Source organism: Notamacropus eugenii, chromosome 6, assembly GCF_028372415.1.
Source record: "Notamacropus eugenii isolate mMacEug1 chromosome 6, mMacEug1.pri_v2, whole genome shotgun sequence".
Classification (NCBI taxonomy): domain Eukaryota; kingdom Metazoa; phylum Chordata; class Mammalia; order Diprotodontia; family Macropodidae; genus Notamacropus; species Notamacropus eugenii.
Genome location: NC_092877.1, coordinates 316,217,719 through 316,241,779, shown reverse-complemented (window position 1 = coordinate 316,241,779; position 24,061 = coordinate 316,217,719). Strand labels below are relative to the sequence as shown.

The 24,061-nt window shown below is 41.6% G+C and overlaps 1 long non-coding RNA gene across 2 annotated transcripts in view; it reads right to left on the bottom strand.

The window, feature by feature from the left end:
• LOC140511660 (uncharacterized) overlaps positions 1-23,806 on the bottom strand; it is a 41,576-nt gene extending 17,770 nt beyond the window's left edge. The window contains exon 1 of one of the 2 annotated variants that reach the window (XR_011969617.1): positions 23,674-23,806. This is a non-coding gene — a long non-coding RNA (uncharacterized lncRNA). The remainder of the gene's footprint in view (positions 1-23,673) is intronic. The other variant, XR_011969618.1, reaches the window with a different exon arrangement.
• Between the last annotated feature and the right edge of the window lie 255 nt (positions 23,807-24,061).

Genomic DNA, 24,061 nt, shown 5'->3' with positions numbered 1-24,061 from the left:
TCAGGAAGATGAGTCTTCCTGACTTCATGCTTGGTACTCTATTCACCATACCACCTAGCTTCCCCTGTCTTCACTATGATCCTTCCCAACCCAGATTATACCTTTTCCCCAATACAACCATCCACTATACCCTTAATAATAGCTATACTGCTACCATTGGTCATGCCGTGCACTCAACTCAGCCCTTACCCCATTTAATTACCTCCCACTCTGCCCTAGCTTTGTGTGTATGGAAGTAGGTTGGTGAACTGAAGGGAAAGCATAGAACCATAGACTGTCAGAACTGGAAGAGGGTTCACAGATTATTTAGCACAATTCCTTCATTATATAGATGAGGAGACCGAGGCTTAGGGAGGGGAAATGCTTTGGTCAACATCTCTCGGCTAGTTAGAGGTGGACCTTGAGTTAGAGCAAAGACTAGATTCTCTCCTTATAAAAGGAGAGGGTTGGATTGGAGGACCTTGGCTGCTTGGGTGGCCTTAGATTCCATGATTTTAAACATTCTAGCTTCCATTCCAGGGGGCTGGAGAAGACTTTCTCTGCCCCTCCTCCCCACAAGGCACTGATTCTGAAAAGGCAAGTGTAACTGGGCCTGGAATTCTCTCCCAGTTCCAAAGAACCAAGTGCGTTGGAGAAGAAAAGAACAGGGCTTGCACATTTCCAGAGAGCCAAGCACGTGCAATGAGGGGGAAAAACAACATATACAACAGAAAAGAAACTCAAAGCTGAAACTAAAGCAGGCAGATTTTCACTTGACCTCCAAGAGCTGGAACAAGGACAGGAACTGGGCTCAGTCTTCCTAAGGGGGCATACGAGTTGTATGGAAAACCATCCCATGGCCAAGACTCCTTGTCTTCTTAATTCTTCCCAACCATTCGTCCCATCTGACCCCAGGGAACAATGCACCTCTGTGCTGAAGTGTTTCAGCCAGAGCGGCCTATGACTGCATCTTTTGTGATGGTCAAAGAGAGGAAGAAAGAAGGAGCCGATTTGGGCGTCTGTGTGTGTGAATCACCCAGTGTCACATGGCCAGCCCGGCTGCAGTGGCTCTGTATGCTTGGGTAAGGGCATGTGGGGAGCATGGCCTGGGCCCACACCCTGCAACCGTCTGGTCAGCCAGCTGTAGGGTGCCTGGTGCTTGAGAGGGATGGAGGTGAATTGTCACAGGGAGGGGGGACAGCTGGAAGGATTTCAGAAGAGGAAGTCATTTCCCAAGCAGATAACATACTCTAGAATTCATGCTTTGGGGGTTCTCAGGTAACTGAGTAGTTAGCTTTGTGCTGATCATTGAGGCAGGACCGGGAGCTGGGCGACTTGCCACCTAATCCTAGATTTCTGGTGAAGCTGATGTGTGGGAGTCTAGCCTTCCTGGGGGGCTATGGAAAATAGCACCTCTGCCCTTCCCTCTGGTAAGAGGGACCTTGTCCCTCAGCCCATACATAAGGAAAAGGGAGTGGAGAATCATTCTTGGGCCGAGAGAAGAAGCCACAGCTCTTCTCTAAGACAGTGAAAATACAAGAGAGTTGGGCAGGAGGTGGGGAATGCCCTGGATTTAGAGCAGTTTCAATTATATAGCTTTAGCTTGAGGAAGGAGGATCAGAATCCTGTCTTCAGGCCTTTGAAAGATTATCCTATTTCTCTTCTCAGCTGAAGACAGAACGGCAAGAAATGGATATAAAGGATGGCAGACGAGTTTTGAATTAGTCACCAAGGGGGAGCCCCTAAGTGTGGGGGGCTGCGTAAAGATGGGGTAGGCTGCTGAGGAAAGGAATGCTGTCTCCTTTCCTGGAAGGGGATCTCTTTTGGGGAAACCTAGCTGGGAGACAGAGGGATGGACTTAGTGGCCAGGTTAGGGATGAGGAGCAAAGCAAGTCAGCTAGAGCCTTAGCTAAGACTGTTCAACCCCTTTTGGTGGTTCTCTATTATTTACCAAATAAAATTGAGACTCTTTTGCCTGTCCTTTACCCTTTGCAATATGGTACTTCCTCACTTTTCCAGGTTATTTTTCACTACAGTCACACTGAATTTTTTTCTTACCCCTGAACATGGTGATTTTCCAGTCTCTTAACCTTTTCTCATGCTGTTCCCTGTGCCTGACATGGCTGCATCACTGACTGAATTCTTCCCCATTCTTTAAAGCTCTTCCTCCAGGTAGCCCCCTCCAGTCCTCACTGGTAAACTTTTTTCTCCTGGGACTTCACATGGCACCTGGTTTTGTGCTATCAGATATTATATCTCTGGGCATGCAGATTGTATTCGTCCATAACTCCATGAAGGCAGGGACCTTGGCTTCTTCAAGTTCTCAGTCACAACACTTAGCGCTGCATTCTTCATCCACATTGCAGATGCTTAATCTATATGTGTTGAATTGATTTTGTGCTTGCATGTGTTCTCACTGACGAGCAGCAGAGGGCAGTCTGTGACTACAGAAGAGGGATACCCCAAATCTGCTGCCTCATCTCTTTTCCCCATCCCTCTCCTCTTGCCCTTAATCTTTTAAAACCGAGGCAAACAAGCGAGACTCTTTCTCTTGCACTCAGACACAAACTAAACTCTCTTTGAGTGACATGGATTTACCATGGTGCTCTTCCATGCCTTGTGAGTACCCTTGCTTGGAAAATTCTTCCTGTCCCCTCAGCACTCCCCAGTCCCATCTTTTCAGCAGGCAGAATACACATACCCAACTCTCCCTTTCTTTAAAATACTGGTACCAAGTTCTATCCGATCAACCCAACCCCTCAACTTTCCCCTGCCCCGTGCCCTCCCTGTAGTCAATAAAACCTCCCCTGACACACAGTGATAGACTTAACAAGGGTAAAACGGAACAGGGTATTCTGGGTAGAATCAGACGATCAGATGCCCATCTTTCCTCTTCCTCCCTGACTCCTCTAGACCGTCCTCATCCTCATCTCTTGAAGAAGCAACAGGATTCAATTAAAATCAGTACTATTTTTGTTCTGTACCTGCTAAGTGCAACACTTTGTGTTAGACCTTTAAGGATACAAAGAAAAAATGAAACAATACCTCCTCTCAAGGACACATTTTATTTGCATGGAACAGAGGAGATAAGACATCTGGGAATTGAGAGACGAGACATCTGACTTCTAATCCTGTTCTGACTCCAAGTCACTTTATCTCTTTGGTCTTCTCTATCCCTACCTGTAAAATGAATGAGGGACTCTGGAAGGTACCTTGTAATGCTAACAGCTTATAATTAATGTGACTTGCCCACTGAGCCTTATTCCAGAACTGCGGAACCTATCAGTTTCCTTACCAGGTATTTTTGGTGATATCTTCATCATTTGGTGGTCAAGTACTCTCTATGACTAGGCTGTAACCATGACAGAATTCAGTCCCCTCTCATTGGTTTTGTCAGTATAGAAAATTCCTGATTTGAAACATCTTTCTGCCAATATAGATTGGTCACTCACCTAAGTTACAATCTTAGAGCTGTGCAAGTGATTTGGAACATGGAGTCATTTTGACTCTAAAGTTAGCTATTTTCTTTGACTAAAGCCATGATCTTTGGCTATTACATCAAGTCAAGGTCAATAAGCATTCATTAAGGCTTGCTTTGCGTAAAGCACTGGAAACAAAAATATAAGCAGAAAGAAAGAGTCTCTGTCCTTGTAAAAGCAAGGACCCTGACATACACAGGAGGGCCTGCTATCACAGGTTCTTGGATCTGCTTTTCTAAAAGGAAAGCAACTTTTGAGGGGTCAATACTCACCTTAATCAAGCACATATATAATTCACTTAGTTCAGGGGAAAAAGTCAACACTCTGAACTTCAGAGAAAAAATACAGAGAAATAAAGATCAACAGACAGGGCTTTCAGCTGCCTGACTATAAGCAATATATATACATGACAGATCAATAGACAGATGCAACTGCCTGAGAGCAGCACCAACATCGGAATTTTCAAAGTTGGGGAGCTCCTTAGTGGCTCCCCAGAGTCTCATCTGGCCAAACAAACCTTCTTCCAAGCCCCAAAGTAAAACTTCACCTCGGAGTATTTATACACTTTTTAGAGCCAGAGAGTATCACAGCCTTTGAGAACTAGTGCCTCATCAGAAATCAACAAAAGGTATGGGCCTTCCTACAAATCTTCCCAGGCCCGTCTACGGATGGGGAAAATCTTTAATCACATTAAAATAATTAACAATACAAATACATATACTGTTTCTAGTTAAAAACTCTTGATTAATTCAATCAAAGGCAAGATTCTATCAGAGGCACTTGATTATACTAAAACAAAAATAGCAAAAGATCCTTCTCTGCTTGCCATGATGGTCCTCATGGAGCTTATATTCAAATGGGGGACAAAATGCATAAAAGGGAGTGATTAAAGATGGAAGAGATTGAAGACTAAAGAACTATAACTGGGACCATAGTAGAGAAAGTTCTAGAGAGTAGATACTTTTCATTATTTTTTTTATTTTAGTATATTTTCAGTATTCTTTTACCTAAAACCTCCAGCTAAATTTGGACATCTCATATAACCCTGTAATTGTACAAATGAAATCTACAAAGATGACGTGATTGACCTAAGGTCCATAGTAAGTATCTGAGCTGGAATTGTAGCCCAGATTCCCTAAATCTAGTGCCTTATCAGATCTATAATCAGCTTCTCATCTGTTTAAATTTTAAAAAGGGAACCTATTTTCAGGTCTAGCTATACCTTCCCACATAATCAATTTAGCTTCCATTTTTGCTTTTCAAGTGGTTGTTTCTATACTGTAGATACAGCCTTTGGTTATTCAGGATAGCCAGGCAACAAGTTGGACAAATGATGTAGATTACCTATAATATAGATGGCTTTGAATAAGTCAATTAACAAAAATGACATGTGGTGATATTTTTGAGGCGTGTCTTAAAACTAACATGTGGTTTTCTGTCGGGAACAAAGTGATTGAGTGCAGGCCTGCCGAGCCCAGAACATAGTCTCCAACAACTAGTAGGGCAGAGCAGTTCAAAAGTCCCCAGTTTCTGCAGCACCAGATCCTAGGGTCAGCAGCAGGAATAAACTCCAGGCCTTCTTCCCTCCAGGCTGCACATATATTTGCCCCTTTTCTTAAGAGAAAGGAACCAGCAAAATTCTCAGCATTTGATTATGATCTCCAGATAATTCCCTTTATGCCCCAAGCCAGTTCTGGGACAGACCAGCTGTAGTTGTAGTGCAGATATAGCCTCCAAGTCAGTTTTGCCTTATTTGCCAGTGTTATTATTTGCCTGGTAGATTAACCATAGCAACTCAAAGTTACCTCCCCTAAACTCTTCCCCTTGCTTTTCAACTGGTTGTTTCCAGTTGGTGGGAGTGCTTCCGATAGCAGTGAGGAGGGACATTTTATAACTAGTTCCTTAAATTTTTGGGCTGGGGAAGTTCTTCTCTACTTTTCTATGTTTTTTTTTTTCTACTTTTCTACTTTTTATTGGCTTGTTTTATATTTTTCCAACTGCTTCAACATTCACTCTCTCATTTGATTCTCACAGCTACCTTTTGAGGTGAGGAGGGTTTGCCGTTAGTGTTCCCATTCTGCAGGTGAGGAAATTGAGACCTGAGAGGTGTATCTCTCAGTTTATTGTGGCATGCAGGGACTAGGACCCAGATCTCCAGCCTCTAGTCCTTTAATCTTTCCATGACACAAAAGGGAGGGAGCTGCAGTTCCAGTAACGGAACACAGGCACTCCAGCTCCCTGGATTGGAGCCCAGCTTGGAATGTGGGTGCTTTAGAGCCCAGAGCTCCCCAAGTCTGTGCCCTGGTCTGTTCAACGCACGGCTTCTTCTGCTGCTCAGTGCCTGGAACGCCTGGAGCAGCCCACGCCCAGGATTTCATTCCTAATGCGGGTTTTGATTGGGGGTTTTGTTGGGTTTATCCCTAGCTTAAGGATTGGGGTGTGAGGCGTGGGCTTTCCCACAGAAACCACAGCCGTTAACTGTCTCAGGTCTGGGAGACAAGCAGGATTGCCAGGCATGGAGATGCCAGCCAAGGGGCGGCTGCCAGGGAAGGATGAGGGGAGGAGTGAGGGAGCTTCCTTCTGCTTTCAGTGGCATTGCTATTTGCTTGGGGGCTTTGGAACCAATTGACTGACTTAGATTTCTTTATAGTGAATTATACCTCCCCTCTTCCAGCCTCCCTTTCCCACTCTATTTCTCCCATTCCTTATTTCAGGCCAGATGGAGAGAGAGGCAGGGACAAAGAGAGACAGGTCAACTTCTTTGTCACCAAGTAACAGAACTGGGAAAGACCCTTGGAGTAGAGAATTATTAGGTTTGGAAGAAGATTTAAACCATAGATTGTTAGAATACAAAATGTCAGAGCTGGAAGGTCCTTAGAATCTAGAAGTTTAGAATGTAGGACAAAGCATGGCAGAACTGGAAAGGACCTTAGAGATCACTTCTCTCAGTCTTTACTTTAGAGTCATGTGACCACACCCTCAGGGGTAGGGAATGGAGGTGTGGGAGTGTGTTGGATGAAATAATTTCTCATCTCCCTTCTCCCCATATTAATCTGGGCTATAAACCTTGATAGGGAATTCTTAACCTTATGCCGGTGAACTTAAAAAAATTATAGTTATATTTCAATGAAATTGATTTCTTTCTAATCCTATGTATTTTATACATTCAAAGCCATCATTCTGAAGAATGCTTTATTCCCAAGGCCATCCCTAGGTTGTCAATCACATTATATTTCTCTTCCTAAACCTCAAAAAAAAAGTCTTAAAATGAAAAAAGAAATGGCTAAAATGTCACAAAAAGGCCATGTGTAGACTGAGGAAAGTGTGTACAAAAGTGTCTACGCAATTAATAACGATTTATTGAATGGTCCTTTGGGGACCCATAGGTTTCACCAGAATGCCAAAGGCACCCTGGGCACAAAAGCTGTAAGAGTTTAGATTGGGGTGGATTCATTTTAATGAATCTTAAAACTGAAGTCTTTCATAGTTCAATATCCTGCTCCCAGTTACCACAATTGTTTATGACAGACTTGGGACTGCAAAGACAGCAGCTCTCTGTTAGCTGACCTTAGTGAATTCCCCCATCTCTACTGGCTTGGTAGCTCCAGAGGACTGTGCATACAGTAGGAAATTAAGTGGCTTTCATGTTGATGCTGAGCATTGAAAAACTTCTCATTTGGCCCAGGGTTCCTCTCTCCTCCCCTTCCTGATCTTTCACCATAGCTTTTAAACAGGAGAAACACTAGCCTGACTTGAGTTTCCTCTTCCTTAAATGCACTTGAGTGGTGGTCTGGAGGAGAATAGAAATTGCAGACAGAGAACAGGACAGAGAGAAAGAGAGCACTTAGCACAGTGCCTAACATATTGTTGTTCTTCAGTAATTTTCAGTCATGTCCAACCCCATTTGGGGTTTTCTTGGCAGAGATACTGGAGTGGTTGGCCAGTTCCTTCTTCAGCTCATTTTATTGATGAGGGAACCGAGACAAATAGAGTTAAGTGACTTGCCCAGGGTCACACAGCTAGTCAGTGTCTGAGGCTAGATTAGAACTCAGGAAGATGAGTCTTCTTGACTGCAGACCAAGCACTCTATCCACTGTGCCACCTAGCTACCTGACTGGCACATAGTAGGTGTTTAATAAATGTGGATTGATTGATAAAGTGAGTTAGAGAGTCAAATTCTGGGTGTAGAATCAGAGTTGGAAGAGAACTTGAAATTATCTAGCTAACTCTCTTTTTTAGAATTAGGGAAACTGAGGCCTTAAGTGGTCATATAGATAATAAATAGGAGAATCCATAGTCTCCCAAACTGGTATACTCTTCACCATAGTGCAGCATTGGGATAGACCAAAGTGTTGCCCACAATTGCCTAGAAATAACATTGATCCATACAAAATGAAGAACAGTTTTAAATAGATTCTGTCATACTAAATATTCATAATATCCAACCCATCATTTGCTGTGTGCCCTCTTGGTTTAGCCTGGGGGCACATCATGTATATTTATCAAATTTAATGGAGCAGAATTGATTTCATATTACCACTTAATTCATTGGTGTTGAGGCTTAGCATCGACAATAATTTACTAGTGGATTGTATTTAATATTTGCATATCTCTACAGTTTCTCTCAAAGAACTTACATTTTTGTTAGGAGGGATATACATACCCAAGTAATTATAAATAAAACAATAACATGAACAACCACACATCCCTGAAAAGATACAAATTTATTACCTTTTGCCTCCTAAAAGGACCATTCAATAAATATTTATCAATTGCCTAGACACTTTTATACACACTTTCCTCAGTCTACACATGGCTTCTTTGTGACATTTTAGCCATTTCTTTTTTCATTTTAAGACTTTTTTTTTGAGATTTAGGAAGAGAAATATAATGTGATTGACAGCCTAGGGATGACCTTGGGAATAAAGCATTGAATGAAAGATAAAGATCTCTGGACATTAGGGAAAAGAGTGGGGATTAGATGATAAGAAAAAGGGTACCAGTATGGAAGATGCATAATTCTTGAACTTAAATTGAATCCCTTCTCCCTTCCCTTCCCTTGCCTTCCCTTGCCTTCCCTTCCCTTGCCTTGCCTTCCCTTGCCTTCCCTTCCCTTGCCTTCCCTTGCCTTCCCTTGCCTTCCCTTCCCTTCCCTTCCCTTCCCTTCCCTTCCCTTCCCTTCCCTTCCCTTCCCTTCCCTTCCCTTCCCTTCCCTTGCCTTCCCTTCCCTTGCCTTCCCTTCCCTTGCCTTCCCTTCCCTTGCCTTGCCTTGCCTTGCCTTGCCTTCCCTTCCCTTCCCTTCCCTTCCCTTCCCTTCCCTTCACCAGATGGCCTTTACAGTTCCTCCAGTTCTTACTTTATAAATGATCTCTTCTCCACAGAATCAGAATGGGAAGGGACCTCAGATGCCATCTACTTTAACCCCAAACTGAACAGAATATGTTGCAGAGTATCCCTGAAAAATGGTTGGTCATTCCAATGTCTGACACATAGTAGGTACTTAAATATTTATTAACTATTGACTATTGAGTATCCTTGACTTGAAGACCTCCAGTGACAAGAAGTGTGTTATCTCCCATGACACCCCACTCCACTTTTATATAGCTCTAATTATTAGAAATGTTTTCCTTCCACTGAGCTGAAATATATCTCTACAACTTTTACCATTTCTCCTTGTCCTGTGCTCTGGGGCCAATCCCCTTTTCACATGACAGTCCTTCAAATACTTGAAGAGATCTCATGTTCTCCTTAAGTCTTTTTCCCTTCAGGCTAAGCATCTCCAATTCTGCCAACTGGTTCTTCTTTGGCTCTTGACCTTCTCAAGGTTCCTCGACCAGCCCGATCGCCTACCTCCGGACACTCTCCAGCTTCCTCCAACATGGTGCCCAGCACCGCACACAATATGCCAGATGCGGTCTGAGTGGGGCCAAGGACAATGGAATTTCCTCCCCAAATGGAAAACCTCCCTAGTTTTGAACACTGTGCCTCTCTAAATGCAGCCAGGGATTTCATTAGCTTTTACATTTGGCTGACATATTATCATATTGTCAATTCATGTTGAGATTGCAGTTCTTTAAGTCTCACAAATCTTTTTTTTTTTCAGACAAACTGTTATCTAGTCATGTGGCCTCTGTCACATATTTGTGAGGCTGACCTTTTAAACCCAAGGATAAGATTCTATTTACCTCTATTGAATTACATCTCATTAGATTTGATGCTGTGTATTCTCATGTATCAAGATCTTTTAGGATCTTACCCTTGACCTTCCATGGGTCAACTGCCACCTTTAGCTCTGAAAATTTGTTGAGGGTCCCAACTATGCCTATGTCTTACTGACTGATAAAAATATAGGGCCAAAGACAGAAGACTCATTTTCCTGAATTAAAATGTGGCCTCAGACACTTATTGGCTGTGTGACCCTGGGCAAGTCACTTAACCTTGTTTGCTTCAGTTTTGTCATTTATAAAATGAGCTGGAGAATGAACTGATAAATCATTCCAGTATCTTTGCCAAGAAGACTCCAAATGATGTTAAGAAGAATTGGACGTGACTGAAATGAATGAATTACAAGAACAGATCCTTGTGGTACTCCACTAGAAACTTTTGGGGAAGAATTCCCTTTCAAATTGACATCAAATCAGTAATGATTACTTTTTAACCATTTCTAAATCCACTGATCTGTACCATCATGGTCTGGCCAAGTTTTTAAAACTTATTCATAAGATCAGCAGGAAAGCCTTTGCCAAATCATTTCATAAAATCACTGAATTTCAGAACTGAAAGGGCAAATCAAAGATCATTCAGTTTGACTGATACTTGAATAGGAACATCCTTGGCGAATTATGTAGATTCTACTTAAAGACCTCTGGTGATGGGGAACTCACTACCTTATAAAGTCTTCCTTCCCTTGGATTCCATTTTGAATAGTTTTAATTATCAAGAAATTTTCTTCCATCTCACAAGTCAATTTAACGAGCATTTATCAAATTCCTACCAAACGCAGAATGCTTTGAAGTCTTGGGATTCAGATTCTTAGGGCAATTACAGTCTTGTTACAGGAGTTTTTAAATTTTTTGTCATGAACACTTTTGACACTCTGGTAAAATCTCTGGACCCCTTCTCAGTATGTTATTTTTAAGTGCAGAAAATAAAATATACAGGATTGTCAAAGAAATCAATTATACTGGAATACAGTTATCAAAATATTTTTTAAAAAGTTCATGAACCTCAGGTTTAGAACTGGATATAACCTTGCCTATAAGATGGAAGTCCACATTAAAGTGGACATTAAAGTCCACCTCATAGGTTGCGGTGAGCATAAAATGAATGAATGTATGTAAAGGTCTTTGCAAACATCAAAGCACTACATATGCCAGTTATTATTTTTGAACTAATACTCATTGTTGGAATTCAGATATAAATGGACCTGGAACAAGTTCCTATCCTGTTATTCTTTTATATTTAATGTATTGTGGATTATTGCTCAGGTGGAGAAAAGCACTGGTTGAATAAGAGTATTAACATGTAAGCTCATCTTTCTTCAGCTCACTGAAAACATCCTTGGTACAACTCCAGTAGCAGACCGGATGACAGGGATGATGTGTACCTCATCTTGTTCCCACATGATTTTGATTTCTACTTCTGTGTCTCTAAATGTTGAAAACAACTTGGAGATGAGAAGTATTTGATATGGTAACATCTAGTAGGGTGGCTGTTAAGTTTTTGTGGCTCAATGTTTTGTCTGGGTAATTGTGGGCAACAGTTTGTTCTGTGATAATTCTCTGGTTCAAGGACAGTTTATTGGTTAAGTTCTCAAGGGTATTTTGAGGTTTGTATGTGTATCATTAGAATTTGCTGTCTGTTAGTCCATAAAAGAGGGCAGCTAGATGGTACAGTCGATAGAGTGCTGGGTCTGGAATCAGGAAGACTCATCTTCCTGAGTTCAAATCTGGCCTCAAACACTTACGAGTTGTGTGACCTTGGGCAAGTCACTTAACTCTGTTTGCCTCAGTTTCCTCATCTGTGAAATGAACTGGAGAGAGAATATTAAACCACTCCAATATCTTTGCCAAGAAAACCCCAAATGGGATCAAGGACACTCAGACATGACTGAATGACAAACAATAAGTCCATAAAAGTTAGAAAGATTCTGAAGTTTAATTTTAGCCACTGGCTTGCATCTTGCTAGATATTCAGTAGGTACTGTATTTTTATAGCCTGAAATGATATGCTACATTGCTACTGCCATTGTCCTGTGTAATCTGCATTCATAACTAATTCTGGGCTCTCTGAGAACCCTTCTGTAATTTTTTGGTGGTGATGACCTAGTCCTGAGTTGCTATCATAAAAGCCTCCTTTTCCATAAACAAATTCTCATGTGTCCGTCCTTTGTTTGATGCTTCTTGGCACATTCTTGGCTGAGTTTATACAGATGTTGCCTGTGGGGGTTCTTTTGATTAAGGCCTTGGATCTTAACTATTTCATATGCTCCAACTGGAGGTAGACCACTTTCAGTGATATTTGTGAAATCTGCTAGCATGTGTCTGTTATCAGTCTTTACTACTGCTCATTGAAGTCCTGCCTTCTTGTTCCAAAAGCTCTTTCTTAGGTTTTTGACTGGTTTGTCTTGTGCCCTGAGAATATCTATTAATCTTTCCCCTTAGTTTTGGAAAGGAAGTAATAATCACTCTATACCTGCCTGAGGATGGTGGGTCCTATGTTTCATTAATATTGTACAAGTTCCAAATTTGCTATGATCCATTTTACAATTTCCAAAGTGTACTTTGAGACTGCATGTTATATTGTACAGAAGTGAATTCCCTAAAACATATTGTTACTTAGCTTTGACTTTAGGATGCTAGCCAGCCTCTTATCATATTCAGCCACAGCTTTCTCCTTAATAGCTTTATGCTTGAGTTATCTTGTCTGGACAAGAACCAAGTATTTATAAATATCACCTTCCCCCATTGTATGGATATTGCATGGTGCTATCAGACTTTCACCCGTAAACATAGCCTCCCCTGGTACTTTGCCCACCTGGTGGCTAGCATTGTAAAACATGTAACCTGGGGGCAGGAAAGGGAATCAGAAATATTTTCCTGAGTTTTAACTGCCTGTGGAGTGCTTTCTTTAGTTTGGAACATAAGAAACGGAATGGTGGGGAAAGTTTTATATCCTTTCATTCTAGAATTGAGTATTTTTAACATGAAATATTAAAGTATGTGTATTTGATTTTTATGGTTCAAGAGTGATTGTTGCATTTTAAACCAAGTGAATCTTGAAACCGCTGGACTAGGCAAAATTTAGGCTTAGCCCACAGTACCATCACTGGTGTCATGAGGGTCTCAAAATGAAAAGTTATGCTGTACTTTGCTCTGGCTATTTTTGCTCTCACTGCTCCCCTTTCCTGGCACATGCAAGGGTTGGATGTTGAGGGGGTTATGGTTATTATTAGCTGCAGGAGAGTCTTTTATATGATAAGACGTGTCCGCTGTCTGAACAGGCACTTATTTGGGGAGTGTGTGCTATGGAATTAGAGCTGATGTTGTAAATGATAGTTATGTTAGTTTAAGATCCCCTTTCCTCTCAAGTCAAGACAAAAAGGCATTTATTAGGCATACTATGTGCCAGAGTCTGTGGTAAGTGCAGAGGATATGTAGAAAGGCAAAGAAAACAAAACAAAATGCTCCCCCTCAAGATCCTTCCCCAAACCTGAACCCAAATTAAAAAAAATGATCAAATAAAAAAAAAAAACCAGACCTTGCTCTCAAGTTGCTAACATTCTAATGGGGGAGAGAACATAACAACAAACATATATAAACAAAATACATACAGCCTAAATTTGAGATAACATCAGAGGAAAGGCACTAGCATTGAAGGAAATAGGAAAGACTTCTTGAAGAAGATGGGATTTAGCTGGGACTTGTAGGAAACCAGGGAAGCCAGGAGGCAGAGATGAGGGTGGAGGTCATTCCAGGAACTGAGGCGGCCAGTAAAAATGCCTGCAGTTGAAAGATAGCCTGCCATGTAAGAAGAACATCCAGAAGGACAGTGTCACTAGATCTTGGAGTATGTGGAAGGAGGTAAAGTATAAGAAGAATGGAAAGGGAAGAGGGGACCAGGTTCCGAAGGGCTTTAAAAAACAAATGAAGGATTTTATATTTGATCCTGGTGGTCATAGGGAGCTGCTGAAGTTGACTGAACAGGACATGGTCAGATCTAAGCTTTAGGAAGATGGGTTTGACAGTTGAGTGAAGAAAGATCAAGCAGGTCTTTGGATAAACCAAAGAACATAAGTCCCTTCAACTTTTTTTGCCTGTTTTTGTCTTTGTAGCCTCATTCCTAAACAGTTATGTTGGTTCATGGCAAGAAGTTTTCATGGGATTTCAGAATATATATGGAACTCAAAGGACAGATTTCAGTAAGGGAAAACAGGGAGGTTACTCCAGTTACTTGTGATGATCTGGATAAGTCTTAGGAGTAGGAGAGGGAAGGGTGGATGAGAGGACAGATGTAGGAGTGAGCTTGTGAGTGGGATGGTGATATTGGTTGAAGTCTAAATGGGAGGATGAGGTCATGTAACAAAAGATATTGAGACTCATTTGGGAATTGGGTTAAGAAAAATTGAAAGGTGTCATGGATGAAAGGAAGGCAGGGAGGAGCTGATGAGCTTACCAAATTCCAGCTGCCATGAAATTTGCTAACTCACTCCTATTCTAGGATGTCTTGAAAAAAATGACTTGTTTATTTTCCTTTCATTACTTAGATGCTGTTTCAACTGTCTTCAAACCAGCAAGCAGACCCAACTCCACCATGACAAAACACTTCAAAATCAGATTAGAAGCTTCTATTGTTCCCTTCTTTTGGGGACTCTCCTACTCAGGCATCTGCAAAATTGTGCACATCAGGGAAGCAAGGACCCTGGAGAAATCAGTCCTAGAGACTTCTGTCCTGAATCTCTAGAATCCCCTGTTCTAATTGGGAATTGGAAAAGGGAGACCACCAGGGGCCAGTTCTTTCACCCTCAGCGACATCTGGTGGCTATGACCCTCTTACAACCTCCTGGTGTAGAGATGTTGTTGGATGGGATAGAGGAAATATGTGGTGCTTTGTATCAGCAGCCTGTGTTCCTGTGTGATCTCCAATCCACATCTCAAGCATATGGCTTGAACCAAGGGCCAAAGATGGTTTTTCCTTTCCAGGGAAATGTAACTTGGATGTTTCCAATACATTTAGATCTAACTTGTCTAAACAGAGCTTTATTCAGAAGTCCTAGATGTCTTGTAAGCATTTTGGAGATATTTCCTTGTGAACAGAGATACCACTTCTATTGAACCTTCATAGCTGCCACAGAAATGTCATTGTTTCGGCAGTCTTATGTTTGGCTAATTTGGGTGGTGCCACCAGGGGCGCTGTCTGTCTGACACTGGGAAGGAGTAGGCTATTCACCTGTTAGGCTGCTAATAATAATAGCTAACATTTATATAGCACTGTGCTAAATGATTTATAAGGATTATCTCATTTGATCCTTACAACAATCTTGGGAGGGAAGTGTTATTATTTCCCCCAATTTACAGATGAGTTGACTGAGGCTAAAATAGTTGGCTGACTTGCCCAGGCTTAGGCTACTACTATATGAGACATGATTTGAATTCAGATCTTCCTGACTCCAAGTACAGCATCAAACCCACTATGTTACCTACCCTGTCTGCTATTGTCTCAACTGACTCTCATAATTAGTATCATACTCATTTTACAGATGAAAGGTTACTCCATTTTAAGTGGTGAAGATAGAATTTTTCACACCAAGTTCAATTCTCTGGTTCTAGACTGGTGTTCTTTTGGAGATAGTTGCCTAGTAAAGCACCTTGGGTTTACTGAAATTATATTTAGGAACACTGTACCTCAAGGTGAGTTCTTCAATATTTTCTTAATTGCCAAAGCCCCTTGAATGGACTTTCTGAGATCAAGAGCTCAAAAATAGAATCAGTGTTAAGAATATATTTGTTTCCTGATTTTTCAGTAGGTAGAATATGGGCATTTTCTGAGTTTTAATGGAGAAGACAATATGTACACAAATGGTTATATTCAAGATACATAGAAAATGGGTCCAAGATAGTCTTAGATAGGGAGACTCTAACCTGCCCCCAATTCAGTAGCATTCAGTGATGTATAACTCACACCTCCATACACACACATCCCTATTTTTTAATCAATAGTACTATTTTCTCTTTTGTCTAATTTTGGGTATTTCAAGACTATTATTTTCTATTATCTTAATATTGTAAAATCATAATATTTCAGCTACATCTTGAGTTGACTTGGAGCCTCTTCAGTCAATCTGTCCATAGATATTTATTAAAGTGCTTCCTATGTATTCACTGGGGATGAAGAGAGGTAAATGACAGTTTGTGACCTCGAGGAGCTTCTAGTCTAATGGGCTAGACATGCTACAAACTGTTATGTACAAACAAGCTAATGCTAACAGACAAAAATGCATTCCAAGTCTCAAAGTCATTTTAGGAAAGCTTCTTTCTGTTCCATACTCAGTGGGTTATGTTGGGGACTATCAGACCTGTCTGGCTCCCCCTTAGCCAGATTCTGGGCTGCTTAAAGTAGACTCACCTTCTCTTGTCCCGACTCTTTGACCTGTTAGTCATTTGTTCCTGGGCAAATCGCTGCTCTCGTCTGAGTTTCCGTTTCCTCATTTGTAAGATATGAGCAATAGCTATGGTACTACACCCCTTCCTGGGTTTGTCCCCCATAAATGAAAGCAGTAAAGTATTGACAAAGACATTACTCTAGTTCTAAATCTTTGCTCCTCTCACTTGCAGCATGGAGAGTCCCTTTAAGAGACTTGTCCCAAGTCATACAACTAGTTCAAAGCAAAGCTGAATTGGAAAGCAGGTCTCGCAGAATGAAAGTGTAACCTGTATCTGACTACATTTCAAGAAGGAAGGATGTTTTGGTTAATCAGAACTTTGTATCATCCTTTTCTTCCATTTGCATAGATGGTCAACCAGGAGTTGGCTGTTTCAGAGGCAAACAGGAAAGGTAGACAATCATCTGCAATGGGAAATATTTTATTCTGGCTCAGATTTTACTTTGCTTTAGAGGGCAGTCACAGGGTGGAAAAGAGCTCTTCCCTCCATCCCCACCTATCCTTCACCACCAGCACCACCAGCACCAACAACAACACCAAAGAAAATAGCCAACAACAACAACAAACAATAACAGCAACAACGACCACAACCACCACCATCACCACCACCAACAATACCAACACCACTACCACCACCACTAACAGCACCAATGACAACACCAACACCAATAACATCACCACCAACACCAACACCAACAACCACCACCACCACCACCAACAATCACAGTCACAACAACTACAACCACCGCCATCACCAACCACAACACCAACACCAATAACAACAACACCAACAACCACCACCAACAACAACCACAGCCACAACCACCACAACCACCACAACCACAACAACAATAACAACAACAACAACACACACACTTAAAGAAAAACTACCTAGAAATCAAAACTCCACCAAAGAGTTAACCAAAAGGGCAGAACAAGTTGGAATCTATTTGCTCTGGCAAAGCAAATAAACTTGCTGAGCCCCAGAAATTAAATTGTCAGAAAAAAATGATAAACATCAACCATAAAAGTCTAAAAGGATGAGTGTAGTGGGGTGGTGGGGTAGTGATGGGGAATGTCAGCATGGACATGCTCCTGGCACTGTGACTTTGAAGCCTCCACTGGATGCTGTGTGGTCTCCCTCTGGCAGGGGCTGCAGGGTGGTCCAAGTTTGCTAGATCCCTGGCTTTGGATCCGCAGATCTGACCTGTGAATTCCCTGCCAGCAAATTCTCTGGGCAGTACAGCTAAAAGTCATGGGAGTGCAGGGTTGGGGATGAGGTGCAAGAGAGGAACAGACAATGAGCAAAGAACAGAACAACTAGAGCTGGAAAAAGACCCACCTTCCCTTCTCTCTTCCTGTCCCTCAACACCCCCTTCCAACTCAACTTTTTTACTTGGTGTGGAAAATGGGTGGTATTGGTAGTGAGGGTGTGGGTGGGGGTAGAGAAAGGCTTGGATGCTGGGGAAGAAAAAGGGGAGGATAATTCTTGGTCATGTCTCTGTCTTCTCATGACTTTATCTTTGCAGACTACAGCTTTTGAAAGGAAATAGTAATGCTGAGATGCTATCAGGATGGTAGATGCAAAACTGGACCCCGTCTGGCTATAATCAGACAATTGGGGGAATTGCCTAGAGTAGGGGTGGGGAACTGTGGCCTTGAGGCCACATATGTTCCATGAAGTTTGGATTCAGTCCAAGGACTGTACTTGAGGACCTAGAGGACTACATGAGGCCTCAAGGTTGCAGGTTTCCCACCCTTGGCCTAGAAGATAGAAACCCTTTCCCCATCCCTCTAGGATTCCCCTCTCCTCCCCAGTTCAATAAGACTCCCATTGCACAAGTCATGTCCCCATCCCCCCTTTCTTCCTTTACACCAACCCATATTCAGAGGGGCTCTGGAGTCAGTTACTAGACACCTGTGTCCAGTAGAGTACTCTACTACCTGACGGAGGTCAGAGAAGGGGACAGAGATGGAATTCAAGGCTTGGAGCTAAAGGAATCTTCCTCACTCTGGGATCTGGTATCTTTCTTAAAGACACACTGGAAAAGCCATGGTAGGGACAGGACCCAGGAGTAAAATCCTGGGGATTTTGCTTATCTGGCACTATCCACATCATATAGATCTCAGTGGCCAGAGGCTAAATCTGAGGCAGAATCTGAATCCACATAGGGCTGTGAGCAGAGCAGCTTGGCCACATCTTCCTTAGAATACTTGGTGGAGACTGTAGCCTTCTTGAACTTGCTGGTTTCAACTCAGATGGAAAGGACAGGGAGAATGACTAGAGGAATGAGGTGAGATTGAGAGACTTGGAGCCTGGGAGGAAGTAGGACTGGTTAAAGGGGCAGCCGACTCCAATCCTTAAGACTGTTAGAAGGCTTAATGGAACTGTGGTGACTCATTGTTTGCCATCTTACGTGAAGAACAAAATAAGTAGAAAAATAGGCACATTGAGAAAATCATTGGATCATGGACTGTGAGCTAGAGGGAACTTCAGATGTCTAATCTGGCCCTGCCTCCTCTGTCCCCCACATTTTACTGAATAGGTAACTGAGGCCCACAGAGCTTAAAGGACTTACCCAAGGAAGACAAATAAGATGGTAGAGCTGGACTTTGAGTCCAGGTCATCTGACTACATATTTCACACTCTACCCACTGTACCACACTGCCTGGAGTACCAGTGGTTGTGAGATATAGCACATAATGGAATCTTCTTCTCCAGTGATATATAAAAGAGAAATCATCACCTAATTGAGATGGTTTGAGGGAATGGAGAAGAATTAAGGATGAAACTAGGAGTTGAAGCCCAATTATTAGGGTTCTCAGTTCTGCCCACTCAGGTGAGGATGTTGCTTTAAATTTCCTTCCTCAGTGCTCAGTTATCTTCAGAAATTGTCTGAAATAGAGCAAAGATCACTAGAATTTGACCGTGTTTTTGCTTCTTGTTTATGAACATGGTTGGGATAAGGAGACTGGTTAGGAGTCAGATCATGAGCCTGCTTAGGGAGCCTGCTTAGGAATCTGAGAGGAGACTAGTTAGAAGATTTATTATATTTATTTATATTTGAAGCTGATGTTTCTATTTCAGATAGATATTTATAAGCTGTTTCTCTAGTGTGAAGGACTAAATAATCTCTAAAGTCCTTTTTAGGACTTTAATTCTATGATCCTTTGGATAATTCAGTGACCTTAGACTTGGGATAAGGTTTATGACTTTGCCTTTCACAAGCTGATCTTTAAATACTGGTTGTTAAGGGGTAAGTCTCTAATATAATTTTTGGATTTTTTGGTTTCCCTGACATGGAGAAATTCCAACAAAGACCTTCATTCTACTAATGGATATTGGCAAGATCTCTGTAACTTATAGTTTTAGAGTGTTTCCTGGAAGTTAAATAATAATGTAATAATAGCTAGAATTTCCATAGCCCTTTAAGATTTGCAAAGATTACACACACACACACACACACACACACACACACACACACACACTTATTTTTTTACTTATTTGAGTTTCACAACAACCCTATTATCCCCATTTTACAGATGAAGACCCTGAGACCGAGAAGGAAATTGACTTGCCCAGCCTCATGGACCACAGGTCTTCATGATTCCAAGTACAGACTCTTGTACCCACTGCTGTTACCTGACCCATCCCCTAGAAACATGAAGCAACTTTCCTCAGGTCGCCTTGTGCTACAGCTGTCTCAGCTCAAGTCACATTCTTTTGACTTTGAGTCTGATAATCTTGCTCCTAAATTATACTTTTTTCCAGGAAGACCTGGGTTTAAATACTCGTTTCGTCACTATCTGCCTGCCCATAAAAACATTTCTGCATCATTTTGGACTTCATTCCCCTCATCTGTAAGATGGGGATAATAACATCTGCTCTGCTCAGTTCAGAAATTTATTGTGGAAAATGTATTGAGTTATATGATATGTGAAAATGCTTTCAAACATACTAGGTAAATGTGAGATATGGCTCTTGGGCCCATGAAACAGAGTTTAGGATTTTATTTAACTTGTGACTGATTATTCTCCCTCCCTCTTGTTAACCTACTCATGTTGTCCAATAACCTAGTCCCTTCACCTGAGCTTTCTTCTAAGAAAGAAATTGCATTCCAAGCCATGTTTGGTGTCATTTGTCATCTTTTTCTCTTCCTTGGACTAACTCCTGAAGTCCTTCCTCTTTCAATACATCTTCTCAGATTGATTATGGAAATGGTTTCTCCAACTCATGTCAGTCCAGACATCAAACACCTGTCTGTGAACCAGCCCCACTCCATGTCTTTGAAGAAAGCTAGATGCTCTGTTTGTATATGAGAAAGTTTAGTGGGGCTGTGAGACAAGACAAGATGAAATTTCATAAATAATTTCTCTTCCCCTCCTGTCTCTTCCTTCCTTTGTTCCTTCCTTCCTCCCTATGTTTCTTCCTTCCTTCTTTCCTATCACTCCTCTCCTCTCCTCTCCTCTCCTCTCCTCTCCTCTCCTCTCCTCACTCCTCTCCTCTCCTCTCCTCTCCTCTCCTCTCCTCTCCTCTCCTCTCCTCTCCTCTCCTCTCCTTCCTTCCTTCCTTCCTTCCTTCCTTCCTTCCTTCCTTCCTTCCTTCCTTCCTTCCTTCCTTCCTTCCTTCCTTCCTTCCTTCCTTCCCACTCAGCTCTGGAAAGTCACATTACATTCCCAAAGTCCTGATGAAAGAACTGAACTTACTTTCCTGTGTTGTGATAGAAAGAGATGTGGGAGGAGATGAGTAGATAATTCTGTGAAGGGGAACTGCTCACTGAAATGTCCCATGCTGCAGAGTGGACTCTTAAGCTCCAGCTAGTATCTGCGGTTAGGATCTAGAGAAGGAATTGTCTCCCATCCAAGTTCTTCTAGCAGGAACAAACTGACCCTGACCTCTATTACTTGGAGCCCCCCACGCAAACAATTTTCTACAAAACTTTGTAATGTTAGAGCCCTCTTGCAAGCCGGGACCTTCACGGTTAGCTGCACATTCTTTAGACGCTTTTTCCATCTTCTTAACAAGTGGATTGGCTTTCCAATTGACAGCCCTGGAAACTAGAGTCTTCTGTTTGTCCTACAGACAGGTACTTGCCTGCAAGCTGAGGCAGAAACAGCTACAGAGAGCCAACTTACAATTTTCCATGGTTGAGAGGAGTGGGAGGTGGCTTAGGAAAATGAAACCCATAGAAAGAGGGATGCTAATAGTAACAATAAAAAAATGATCATTTGTTCTAAATCCTATTGTGTCAGTTAACCTTGGTTAAGTAGCAAAGATATCATAGAGTTTGACTCCATGGAGTTCCAGCTCCATCACTTAGCCAACATCTGAAATTCTGAGAAATTGATCAAATTAGGAGAAATTGGAGAAGCAAGGAACTTGAATAAACAATATATCCAGGCCCTGAATCACTGAGAATGGGATATAGAAACACACAAACATTCTCTTCTTACTCTTACTTAACACACTTGACATCCCACGCTTAACTTGTTGTTCCTTGTATATGTAGAAACAGTTGTCCCCTACTTTCATGCATTTGATAGGAATAATGCCTAGTAGATATTAAACACCATTTCTGCATACCTAACAGAGGATAGTAATGAGGGAGAAATGAAAAGGGCCCAGGGCAAAACCCTGTTGGACATTTAGGGTCAGAAGGTAGGGTATGAATGAGAATTCAGCAAAGAAAACTGAGATGAACCAGGAGATACTGCTGTCTTAAAAACCTAGAGAGAAGAGGGTGTCTAATAGAGAGTATTCTATGCCACTCCCCTTCAATTACATTAAGACAGTTAGCTTCTTTCTACTCTCTACCTCTTTTTCTATAGGTTTAAATATCCACATAGCCCTGTCAGGGAGATATGGTATGATATTTTGCACCAAACATTAATTAAGTACCTACTGTGTGCCAGGCATTGTGCTAAGTAGTGAAGACAGAAATAAGAAAAAGAGTAATTCAAGGAGCTTACAATCTAGTGGGGGAAAACAATACAGAAAAAGGAGCTGAAAAGGAATGGGGAGTGCCAGAGGGTACCTAGTGTGAGGGAATGATTAAGATGATGGTATAGGCAGAGCAGCTTGTGGCAAACAAAGAGATGTTTGAGATTTTGAGCCCTCTATAGCAGGAGGGGAAACTGAAGTACTGATGAGGTCCATGATGATCAATTTCCTAGTGATGAGTTTATCTTGGGCAAGGCACAAGATGAGGAGGAAGCTGAAACCAAGCAGAGCCTCTGGTGGTAAATGAAAGGAAGGCAGATATTATTGTCCATATTAGGAAACTGAGACTCGGACTTAAGCTACCACATAGCAGAGCTGTAGTTTGGATCCAGGGTCACTGGGGATGGAGAAGGAAAATACAACGGAGGTAATAGAAGGAAACAAAAATGAGGATTTATGAGAAATGGTTAGGAACTGGACCCATTCAACCTAGAAATGAAAAGTCTGGGGGAGAGGATGGGGCTACAGGTAACTTAGGGGACATAGTGACTTTGAAGAGATATGTAAGAGAGTAAACAAATCTTCCCTAACTTCTCTGAGGAGAGGACAAAAAGGAGTGATCTCAAAAATGAATGTTGAAAGCTATCTTTACCTATAATTGAGAAAAACAATACTATTACTTAGAAAAAGAAGAAGAAGACACGATCCGCAGGGTCAACATTTGGGATAGATGCTGGACATTGGCCAAGTTCCTGAGACAATGGCTCTGTATGTGAGCCACCCAAATGCTTGCTCCCTTAAATTTAGTCAGTCAAATATTCAGCTAGATTAACAACTGGTTGTTTGGTTTATATGATGATAAAAAAAGCTAATCTGCCTCTTTTATTTTTCTCCCATGGGAGAGGGGGGGTGGAATCTATTTTCTCTCATGTGAACTTTCTCACATAACGAATTGGGTCATTTGCTGCTTTTAGTTTGCAGACATCGTCATCCCCGTCAAAGCTACTAATATGGTGTCTACTATATGCCAGGCATTGTGCTAAATACTCTGTGATCCTGACAACAAACTTGTGAGGTAAATATTGTAATTGTCCCCATTTTTTGGTTGAGAAAATGAGCAAAGTTAAGTGACTTGCTCAGGGTCACATAACGAGTAAGTGTCTGTGACTGGATTTGAATTCAGGTCTTCCTGACTTCTGGCCCAGAACCATATGCACTGTACCACTTAGCTGCCCAAAATGCAGACATGCTGGGTGAATCAAATGAGATGATAAATGTAAAGCACTTTTCAAACCATAAATCTTTCTATAAATGCCAGCTATTATTATTATCATTAATCATCCTTCAGTTCCCAGACCTCCAGTCTAGCACTGACTTCATTCTTCTAGTCTTCTACTGCAGTCCTGTTGAGCTTAAGCAATGTTTATAGAACAATACAGGGGTGTGTTATTAAATCTTTAACAACCAGGATGTCTGAAAAAAATGCATGCATGCATAGTTTTCAATTTAAGCTACCTTATTGACACTTTTTAAAGTCTAGAGACAAACAAGAAAACAATAAGTCAATAAATCAATTTATAGCAATTACTGATTTGGGAGATACAAATACTCACAATGAAAATTTAACATTTTTCTGTCACAAGCAGATTCAGCCGAGCTCCCACACACTGCCGGACAAATGACTAGAGGGTCATGTATTTCCTGTTTCCTGTTTTGTTAGTAACTTGCTTTGTGACGGCAAGATAGTTGCTCAACTTGTCAATGCTCCTGAAGCATCTCTCCTTGGGACAATTACACTCAGGGTTTATTAAACTGAGATATGCAATGGGTCACTACTGATCCCTACCAGATAATAATCCGTTAAGAGTCCATCTGGTTATGGACTGACTCATCTTCCCTTGACCACTACTACTGTGAGAAGCAGGGTCACTAAATCTGTAGTTTCTCCCAGGACCAGGGAGTGGAAAAGTGTCAAGGGAGGTTACTCAAGAAAGCTCAGAT